We start from the raw sequence: 11820 nt of genomic DNA, 5'->3' as shown, positions 1-11820 counted from the left end.
CGTTCCGGGAAGCGGGAGCGGCCACCAACGAGAAACGCCGTCACGAGTGGCGCCCCTCCCACCTCCCCTCCCTTACCACCCCCCCTCCCACCTCCCCTCCCTTACCACACCCCTCCCCTCCCTTACCACCCCCCCTCCCCTCCCTTACCACCCCCCCTCCCCTCCCTTACCACCCCCCCTCCCCTCCCTTACCACCCCTCCCCTCCCCTCCCTTACCACCCCCCTCCCCTCCCTTACCACCCCCCCTCCCACCTCCCCTCCCTTACCACCCCCCCTCCCCTCCCTTACCACCCCCCTCCCCTCCCTTACCACTCTCCCTCCCCTCCCTTACCACCCCCCCTCCCCTCCCTTACCACCCCCCTCCCCTCCCTTACCACCCCCCCTCCCTTACCACCCCCCCTCCCCTCCCTTACCACTCCCTTCCCCTCCCTTACCACCCCCCTCCCCTCCCTTACCACCCCCCCTCCCCTCCCTTACCACCCCTCCCTCCCTTACCACCCCCACCCCTCCCTTTAACCCCCCACTCCTCCATTTAACCCCCCACCCCTCCCTTACCACCCCCCACCCCTCCCTTACCACCCCTCCCTCCCTTACCACCCCCCCCTCCCTCCCTTATCACCCCTCCCTCCCTTACCCCCCCCCCTTACCATCCCCCCTTACCACCCCCCCTTACCACCCCCCCTTACCACCCCCCTTACCCCCCTTACCACCCCCCCCTTATAACACCCCCTTACCACCACCCCCTTATAATCCCCCTTACCCCCCTTACAACCCCCCTTACCACCCCCCCCTTATAATCCCCCTTACCACCTCCCCTTACAACCCCCCTTACCACCCCCCTTACCACTCCCCCTTACAACCCCCCTTACCACCCCCCCCCCTTAAAATCCCCTATACCACCCCCCCCCCTTACAACCCCCCTTACCACCCCCCCTTATAATCCCCCTTACAACCCCCCTTACCACCCCCCCTTATAAGCCCCCTTACCACCCCCCTTATAATCCCCCTTACCACCCCCCCCCCCTTACAACCCCCCTTACCACCCCCCCCCTTATAATCCCCCTTACCCCCCTTACCACCCCCCTTATAATCCCCCTTATAATCCCCCTTACCCCCCTTACCACCCCCCTTACCACCCCACCACTCGGTGTATCATCACAAAGGGCAGAACCAATGGCAGCCTGCGGGGGGTTTGGGGGGGGGCATCCACGGGCACCACTTCGCATTGGCAGACGTTCAACTTGGGGGCTGGGGGTGAGATGGAGAGTTGTCGTGCGCTACGACACCGATGACGATTGTCTGAACTGGTCCTGGGCTTCCTCCCCTAGGTCGACTCAGCATCGAATGATTGCCTGATGCGGTGTGTGAACATCGCCGCTGTGGGGAGACAAAGGCGGCCGGGCGTGGTATTGTCCTACCCACCCTCGTCGTGTGCCGTGCCGGCCTTCATAGGTGCTCGCTAATAGCACTTGCCCCAACAGTCTGTTGAGCCTATAGGGGGAGGGGGGTCTTTGTTTTGTCCACGTGATTTCTGTGTACGTGATTGATTGTGAGCGGCAAGGTCGTAGCCATGGAGTCAACATTGGGGGGGACCAAATCTTCCAGGGTGTCTGGGGGTCCCAACCCTGAAAAATATCTAAATTTTAAAACTCATTTCCTGCCTAAAATATTAAAAAATTCACTAACACATGGGATGTACTTTTTTTTTACAATAATGTCTAAGAGTATATTGTATTAGATTGCTCGGTTTTTACTTTTTTACCATTTCTTGTTTCATCATATGTAATGGCAGAGATTAGGGATTAATAAAGTACAACCATAACCACAATCATATAAACATAAATCTATGCATTGATTTCTAAGAAGACAAGTCCAGATATTGTGGCCAAGGTTGAGCAAATTGTTTATTATTTACATACAGTAGCATAGAAATTATTTATTTGCGCGCCAATTCCCCGCACTACGGGGAGCTGAACGTCGACCGGATTCACGCGCAAAACCCGGGTACAATGATGGAGGTACGTCGACGGGATTCGGGCATAGTCGGCAGGATTCGCGTGCAAACCCCGGGTGAAATGACAGAGGAACGTCGACGGGATTTGCGCGTAAAAACTGGGCACAATGGCGAATTATTACCGACGACACTCGCGCGTCAATCCGTTGCGCAACCGCGCGTGGTTAGCGTGGCGCAAACGCAACGACAATCGAATCGAGGTTGCCTCGTGTATTTCACCCGTTACTCACACCTGCACTGCACAACTCCCAGCCCCTCTCCACACCCACAGAAATCACACAACGTCGGTATTTTATGCTAGAGTTTATTCCCGATGCGCGGTGGGGGAACGCCGAACAACAGATCTGCGGGTAGACGAGACTCACGACCAAGCCTCATTAGGAACGGGGTCTGTCCCGTAGAAGTGTACCGTGGTGGCGTAGGCGAGCAGGGCATAGGGGAGGTGTTCGTCCGAATCCTGTTGATTGGCGGCCGCCATATGTTTGAGCTTCCCGGCTAAGGTCTGGTTCATATGCTCCACCATGCCATTCGCCTGGGGGTGGTACGCCGTAGTTCTGTCCTTTTGGATTCCGAACTCCCGGCACAGCGCCTGAAATAGCTCTGCCTCGATCTCGCTACGTTGGTCAGTAATTACTCGTTCGGGGATTCCATGTTTAAGCACGTAGTGCTCCACGAATACCCGGGCAACCACCAGGGCCATTTTATCAGGGATAGCCACCGCCACGGGATAGCGTGTGAAATACTCCACCGCTACGAGGATATACCGGTTGCCTCGGTGGGATCGCGGGAATGGATCCTGTAGGTCGATCCCTACTAGCTGGTTCGCCCTGCTGACACGGAACGGCCTCAGGGGCACCTGATACCGCGCCCACACTGCTGACAAGCGTGACAGCCCTGTGGGCCAGAGATACTGGCGACGCAGGGTCTCCCGAGTGCGCCGTTCCCCATCATGGCCCCCGAGCGGGTGGTCATGCACCAGCCATGGCAGTTGGGGCCGCACCTGGCGGCTTCCGGACACGGTCCAGATGCGTGATAGGATGCTCGACATCATGCATGATGAATGGGGGCGCCTCCAGATGGAGGACGCCTCCCTGCTCAAACTGCGGCACCGTGTCGGCAAGGCAGAGGGTCAGGGGAACAGGGGAGGGGTATCTCCTGTGATCCTTAATGGGGGCTTGCTGATGAGATGGGATGAGGAATCCCATTGATATGCCATTGTGGTGCCATCCGTTCTGCGGGGGAAGGTTATACGTGGGGATCACGAGCGGTTAATGCACCTTGGCGTCCAAAAAACATTGGCTACTCTAAAATTGCACTTTTTCTGGTCCGGCATGGCTGACGACGTTTATAACGTGCTGCAGGGTTGCACAAACTGCGCTCGCCGCAAACCTCCGCCGAGAACAGATTGCCCACCGCTGAAATCCATATGCGTTTCCATGGTAAACGAACTCGTCGCGCTCGATGTTCTCAGTCCATTCCCCATCACCCTGCGGGGGAATAAATATTTATTGGTCGGGGTGGAGTACTTGTCGCGTTGGCCGATGGCCTGGCTGCTACCAAACCAGTCGGCGGAAACCATCACGAACGTGTTCCTTCATGGCTACGTATTGGACAAAGGCGCCCCTGAACGTCTCCTGACGGACCAGGGCAAAAATTTTCATCCAAGCTGTTGAAGGAAGTGTGCGGACAATTGGGTACCAAAAAGGTGCGTACTTCGCCTTATCACCCCCAGACTGACGGTATTGTTGAGAGGTTACACAGGACCCTGACTTCGATGTTGTGCCAATGTGTCAATGAAGCCCAGTCGGACTGGGACTTGCATGTTCCAAGTGTGCTCACTGCATATAGTTCCACCCCACACACTTATTCCGGATTCTCTCCGTTCTTTTTCACGTATGGAAGGGAGCGTGACCCACCAATTGATGTGCAGCTGAAGCCGCTGCAAGATTGTAAAAAGATGCCGAACCCCATGAGCCTTACCCTACAGCAATTGGCAGAAGCCAGGGAGGCGTCCCAGGGGAACTCGGCCTTGCGGCAGGCGGCCAACGAACGGCTTGTTATACCGCGCCAGTCCACAAATCAATGGACGCCAGGGGATAAGGCTTGGCTTCATTGCCCCCATGTCCCCATGGGTACATCCCCGAAATTACACAAACCATGGCAGGGCCCGGTCGAAGTAGTGGAGGTGAGGAGTCCGCAATGCGTGCGGATTCAGTGCGGTCGCAGGCACTGGTTTGTGTACCCGTCGCGTCTAAAAGTTTTTTTTCACCGGCTGTTGGGCCTTCATCTCCACTTCCCGAGGACCAGGTGTCTGGTCAGTCCAATGAGCTGGGGCGTGCGTCGCCTGAGGCCCTGCCTGAGGATGGTTCTATCATTCCACCCACAGGGTCCAAGCGCCTAACGCCCTCAACATCACTGTTCGTGCCGGCCGGGGGCGGACGGGGGAGTTCGGCGCTGCCATCGCCCGACCCCCCACCACATGGCGATTCTTCGTTTGGGGAGGTGCCGTGCTCATCGGGTCATCTTCCGCCTGTTCCCGGAGCCTCCAGGGAGCCCGCACCCACCTCGCTGGAAGGCCTGGCAACAAGGACACGGTCAAAGACTGTCCAATTTAAATGTCCCTCCTCTGGCATCAAAGTGCACCTGCACTGGTGGTTGGTGGTCGCCGCTCGAGCCAGATGGGTCATTGGCTGAGCCGGGCTCATCTTGTGCTCGTGTGCGGTGGCACACATTCGGAGTGTAAGGGTGGGCATGTCCTGAAGGGGGGTTGGCCCTTGTAAATTGGTACTGTATATATTGCAAATATCGTTTTATTGCTCATTCGGGATTATTTATTGTTCTTCTTGTTGTTGCATTTTTAATAGTTGGAGGCCCACACGTTGCAATGGTCATATATTGATCAGCCGGGACGGCTGAGTTTTATAAAGGGGGGGGGGGGTGATGTAGAGAGATAAATAGCGTCTCTAGGGAATGTACACCAGCTATGCCCACATCTAGTAAATGTGTATGTTACGTACCTCTCTCTGGCGCCAGCGGAGACATGGCGGGGAAGCGGGCCCTTGAGGGCAGGGTCTCGTCACAGGGAGAGAGAGGGGACGTTGCCGACACGGGATAGTGAAGGGGGCCCGAAAAGGGGGCTTGAAGAAAACGTGACGCTGGCCCCGGTTCCGTCGGAGGAGATCGATCAGGGGGCGTGGCCGGAGGCGGAGCAAGGCCACGCTCAAGAGGATAAGAGGGAGGAGGACGGAGCGATCTAGTTGTCTGGGAGAAGGAACTCACCGTGGTACGTCGCTTCGTCTTGGATCTTCGGTCGTCAGTTGTCGGGGGAGTTATGTTACGTGGAGACCCGGTTGGGTCTAGGATAACCCAGAGTGTAGTTAAGCCCTCTTGGTTGTTTAATAAACCGTGGTGCCTCCAGACCTCTGTGTGTGGCTCGTGAGTCACATACTACAAATGCATGAATGGATTCCTCATGCAGGCTAAGGCTATAGTGGATGGGACAACGTATCGTCAATACTCAATTAAAATATACTCAAGCAGCTGGTGTTTGACTTAAGAGGGCATACACGGGTGGTATGAGTAAAAAAAAAATCGTAAATTTTTTTGGTTCAGTACTTTTAATTCTCAAGTTTAATGTTTGTTAATTGCATAGTATTGAACTAGTGTAGGGGTGTTACGGGAGGACAAACAAACACACAAGGGGAGGTTGCGCTCGCACGCATAAGGGTGCCTACATCCACGTCCGCATCGGTTAGCCCTGGGGGGCTGTAACGGCGCTGTGATCCCCCACGGCCCCACCCCTCGGGGGGGGAGTTGCTATATAAGGCGGAGAGCCGGTGTGCTCGGGGTTCAGTATTTCAGCTTAACCAGTGAAGAGTGAAGACCGGCTAGATAGGCCCTGGGACTCCCCTGGCTCGCTGTCCTTCTAAGGACCGACCAGGGCAAGCCAGTGGCGTGGCCCTGAGAGCCCAGAGCCGATGCTCTTGTAAGAGCCGGTCTGGTTGGCTAAGGGTGCCGAGATTCTAGCTTGGCCAGAGCTGGATCATCTAGCCTCCCCTAGCTCTCGAGTGGAGGACCTGGGAGCAGGCTATCCGGGCTAGTGTTAGTGGGGTCTCCCTGTTAGACGGGTGAAGAGGCTGTTACCCCTACAAGTGTTGTATACATTGGCCTGTGTTGAGTGTAAAGTTATAATAAATAAGTATGCCTCCGACTACGTCGTCTACGTCTCCTTGAACTCACTACACTAGTAACACAAAAAGGGGAATTTACTGGTTGTAGGTAATTACAGAAAAATCTTGCTTTGAGAATTATTTACATTCCAAAGATCCCCTATTTTTATCATTTACTGAGAAATCCATGCCCGATGTTGCTAATATGAACTAAATAATCCTTTAGGAATTTTAGACGACCTTTAAAAGAACCACCCAGGGGCTGATCGCACTCAAAAGCGTAAATGGGCATTTTCCCCTCCCACATTACACACACGCTTCCCCGTAGGCTTCTACTTTTGCGGTCACCGTTTACTCGGTGACAGACGACAGTACACACCGCACAAGTATAGAAGTTATTTGCTTTATTTGGTCAAATAATTCAGACGTGAATTTGACCACCGAGACAACTTTCCAGCGAGCCGACTGCGAGTGCTGATGGCTCAGTCGAACCAATTGCTTGACGTCCCACTTGTCACGTGGAACCATCACGGGTGAATGGATGTGGGATGTATTCTTATGTGGCAGTAGGCAACTGCACAACTCACAACAGGAGGCAAATGGTGCCAGTGTCACATGCTGGTGAACTGTCCAGAACAAATCTGCTGGCAACCAACTGAGGGCTTGAATTGCTTAAGTGTAAAGACAGCTTGAGATTGAAGATAAACAAGGTCATTGTTAGTTTAACACGTAGGGTTTCTATTGTTGCACATCCTGCTGTTAATGGTTACTCAATGCAAGCTCACAAATGCACTGAACTTGAGTATGACTGGGTTCCATGTGCAGTACTGTGCGTAGAAAGTTATGTTCTACATTACTGCAAAGTAATTTCAGGAATGAAACCAATCATGCACAATAACGGTGCCATGCTGTTTCTAACCACATATTTTTGTTTATACAGGAAATCATGTGTTGCGTGTTAAATGTACTTTTGGCTTGTATTTAAAAAAAGGTCAATATCTGCAATGATGGCAGATGGCTGTGGTCAGCAAAACAGTTCCTGTTTATACCTCAGCACTCGAAACTGAGGCACTGTGCCAGCATTGGTTCTCAAAACCGTACACGGTGGTCTCAAAACAATGCTTGGGCATTTTATTGAAATCATTAATCATAGTTATATTGTCTCATAGTTTCCACTGTTTTTCCATGAAGGCTAATTTGTGCTGAATTTCTTATGAATTAGTCTATAAATAAGTATGTTTTCAAGGTATAACATATTGCGTTTTTTTCTAAATAAGCTATACATTATTTTACCACTGAAAACGTACTGTAATGCACTCCATTTCAAATGTCAAGCATTACAATGTGGCATGTTCATTATGATGAAAAGCCCGAGATGTACACATACACACAAAGATACTTCTTCTTGGTTCTTTCGGTAAAGTCACGTAGAAGGGAAGTAATAAAATAAAAACATAAAATAAATAATGGTTTATTTTTATTTTTCCCTTCTACGTGACTTTACCGAAAGAACCAAGACGATGAATCCCTGCAGTCACGAAAGCTTTAAATCGAAACAAAGATACTTTTGTAACTTTACACACTCACACACTTGCAGAATTCCAAGTAAAGGTCTTTCTTTTTGAGCTTGCAAACATTTACGGAACTTGACCATGCTGTCTTGGAATATAACGAAAATAATGGAACACAAATTCCACATAGGAGATTAGTCTAGTGCAGGGGTCGGCAACCTGCGGCTCCGGAGCCGCATGCGGCTCTTTTGAACCTTGACCGCGGCTCCGGGGCGGATGCTAGCGAGGGGAGGAGGCGCACTGTGACACCTGCTCTGGCGTTGCCGCTGCTGACAGGTCGCCGCTCCGCTCCACACTGCCCGCCCGGTGACAGGCAATAACGTTGCCGTTGCTTTGTCACATGTTTGGAAGAAGTAAAAACCTTCCTGGGCAGCAAAGAGCTCACCTTTGCTGAGCTGGAACAGCCAGAGTGGCTGGAAAAATTACATTTTATGGTAGACATGACAGCACATCTAAACACGCTAAATACAACCCTTCAGGGGAAAGGAGGCACAGCCCTGCACATGCTGGAGGAGGTTTTGGCATTCGAGCGCAAGTTGACAGTGTTTGTCAAAGATTTACAGAGAGGTACACTGTCTCACTTTCCCTCTTTGAGAGAGTTCAAACAAAGTCAAGATACGATAACTTTGGAATATTTCAAGTCTGCAATCACCACAATGCAAAGTTCGTTTGGGAAACGATTCTGTGAGTTCAGAGAGGAAAAAACGACATTATCCTTCCCTGTCACTCCCCTGGCGATCGATCCATCCCTATTGAATATGACTGCATTTGCAGGTGTAAGTCAACCTGATCTTGATATGGAACTGGCCGATATAGCCGACAAAGATATATGGGTGTCCAAGTTCAAATGCTTGACCGCTACTCTTGAGGATGTTGCCCGTCAGAAGGCCATTCTGGCTCAGAATCATAAATGGAGTGATATTGAAAACCTTCCCAAACAGGACAAACTTGTATTCGAAACATGGAATGCCATCCCCAACACTTATATAAACATGAAAAAGTATGCATTTGGAGTCCTGTCGATCTTCGGCTCCACATATGTATGTGAGCAGGTCTTCTCCAACATGAACTATATTAAAAACAAACATCGATCACGCCTCACAGATGACAGCTTGCAAGCCTGTGTGAAAATGAAGGTGACGTCTTATAGCCCTGATGTGCAGACACTGTGCACTGAGGTTCAGGAGCAAAAATCCCATTAACCAGGTAATTTAGCTATTAATTTGCAAAAATATATTTTACATTGTTAAGTGAAAAAGTCCTTTTTTTATTCAGATTGACAGCTGACTGCACGATCCTGTATATAGCAATAAGGTAAGAAACAATATATGCAGTGTTATATTTGTTTTAAATGTTGCAATGGTTTTGCGGCTCCCAGTTTATTTTTTCCTTCGGAAACGGGTCCAAGTGGCTCTTTATGTCTTAAAGGTTGCAGACCCCTGGTCTAGTGTGTTGGAGGTCCACACGGTCAAGAAAGATTGAGTGTGTGGGCCACGCATAGAACAAGGGACCAAGCCCAGAGAAAGGAAGTCGTGAGAAATAGGGGGATAGGGCATTGGTGGTCGTGGGGGGGGAACTCAAAAATATACAAATTGGTGAGAAAAGGGAGAGGAAGTGGCAGGTTTATAAAGATGTAGTGAGTCCAACTGAGCCGCAGACGTTCTTTAGAGGCAACACATGTATTTATAATATCAACACGTAACACAAAGGGGTAACTGCCCCTTCAGATACAGCCTAGGGTGGTGGCCACCCAGCTAACTACCCTATATGGAGGAGTTATAGCTACGAAGGGTCTGACCCTCACTCGGGTCCCGGCCACGTGTTGATGCCTGTAGAGCTTCCAGATTGTAGGACGTCGAGCTTCAGCTTGTAGGACGTAGTGCTTCAGCTTGTAGAATGCAGCGACCCCGGTCCTTATCAGGGACCCACCTTATATCCCCCTGGGTCGGGGCTGCTCCACCCTTCGCCCCGCCCGCCTTCTCGAGCGTTCTAGCTCTCTCTCGATCCCTCTCGAGAGCTCTCCCCGGACACGTGATCGCCCCCGAGTTCCCCCACCTGGGCGCTTCTCTGTGGACACTCCGGATCACGTGTCTACGGGGTCAACCAGAGTGCCATGGCCTGGAGCAACCCTGCCCCTGGGCTGACACTCTCCCACTCCCCCTTGTGGGAGCCCGCACTATACGCTATGCGTGGTGCCCGCGCTATCCCAGTGCTCACCTTGCCCCGCTAGGGCTGGTACTACACCCGCCTACGGGGTGTATGCGATGACGGTGGATCGCGCGCCACGGCCCTCTCGGGCCGGCACCATACATCCCCGATGTCACTACAAAGCCAGGAGACTGGCCGTCAACAACAGTATCGTGTCCTACCAAGTGTTACAATAAAGTTCCCTTACCAGGGCGACTCGTGTCGACTGGCGCTAGACGGAGAATGCTCGAGCACATTCACTTGCTCGACAACACCACCAGGGGGCTCTGTCGGGAAGCAAATTGAGCACATAGCCATGCAACGAAAGGGTAGTCTAGTAGTGTCGTTAAATAATGTGCTGAAAGGTTTCACACAAGTATTTCTGGCATTAAAGTATGAAAAAATAAGAATAGGGTTGACCCTTTCTGGAAATAAAACAGTTGTATTAAGATGTTCAAACACCAAATATAAACTTTTTGCAAGGAATCAATTTCGCATCAACCACACATACTTGTGGTGAACATGCAAACAGACATGCTTGATAATATGCATTGTCTTTGAAACTGTATCATGGGACCTCCCTTGCCAGTATCAAAATATAAGAATAGGTTTTATCCTTTCTGGAATTGAAACAGGTGTTAAGATGTTTAAACGCAAAATCAGAAACCTTTTGCAAGGAATTATGTCTCATTAACCACATGTACTTGTGGTGAACATGCAAACAAAAAAACACCCCGAGTTCTCAATGTCCTGATAGTTGCATTGTCTCTGTGCTGTTCGCCTTTTGGCACCCTCTGGTCTGTTGAGACTAGGCTCTAAAGAAAGCTGTCTCTGGTGAGGACCAGTCAGTTTCAAAGACAATGCATATACTACCGGAGTATGTTTTTTGTTGGCATTTTCACCACAATTATATGTGGCTAATGCAGACATGATTCATTGCAAAAGGTTTCTGTTTGGTGTTTTAACATCTTAACACAACTGTTTCATTGCCAGAAAGGGTCAAACCTATTCTTATATTATTTGAAACTGATTAGCCTACACTGGAGACAGCAACCTTCTTTAGGGCCTCGTCTCACTGCCAGTGTCAGACCGGAGAACAACGCGAAAAGGCGAACAGGACAGTGATTTCTGCCATTGACAATGTACGACACAGTCGCACTTTTCAAGTTAAACCTATCAGCGTTGTTCTTACACACTGGCAGAGAAAGTAAGTGCCAGCCCACAACGTCTGGAGATGCCAGTCAATTATATATATATAAACATACGAGTTGAATTTTAAATATCACTGAAATACTTGATGGGGTGCAGAATAAACAATGAACACAAAAAAAATACTCTCCAGTAAAAGGAATTAAAAAAAAAATCTTTGAGTTATAAAGTGGTAAAATGTTTAAATGCATTACGTTTCATTCGTTTTAAATTGTGAACTGAATACTGGACATTATTTCGTGAAAAAGAGCTTCATAGCTGATCGGATTCCTCCAGTGTCAATGAAGATTCCGATTCTGAACTAAAAGCTGCAGGGGTTCCAAAGAACACAGGATGAGATGTTACTATCCTTTGTGCAAGCACTTCCAAGAGTTCATGAACAGTGAGCCTGGTGAAATTTGGGGAGCGCATCGTCAGTAGTGAACCTTTGGTTCCTAGGGTGTTTCGGCCTTTCATACTATACACCCTCCCCAAAGGCGGCCTGCGACAGGGTGATTAATCCTACGCTTGCGTCCCATTCCCAATTAGTCATAGGAGTTGCCTTGTTGTTGATAGCCAACATCCCATGGGACTTTGCATGGCAGGGGCGTCCTCCTCCCTGAGTCAAGCATTGTTGACTGCATACCTCCTGGCCCTCTCACTTTGGGGCCCAGCTGGGGTCTTTCCTCTT

This window comes from Lampetra planeri, chromosome 1, assembly GCF_965212315.1.
Source record: "Lampetra planeri chromosome 1, kcLamPlan1.2.h2, whole genome shotgun sequence".
NCBI lineage: Eukaryota > Metazoa > Chordata > Hyperoartia > Petromyzontiformes > Petromyzontidae > Lampetra > Lampetra planeri.
Note: the sequence above shows the minus strand (reverse complement) of the source record.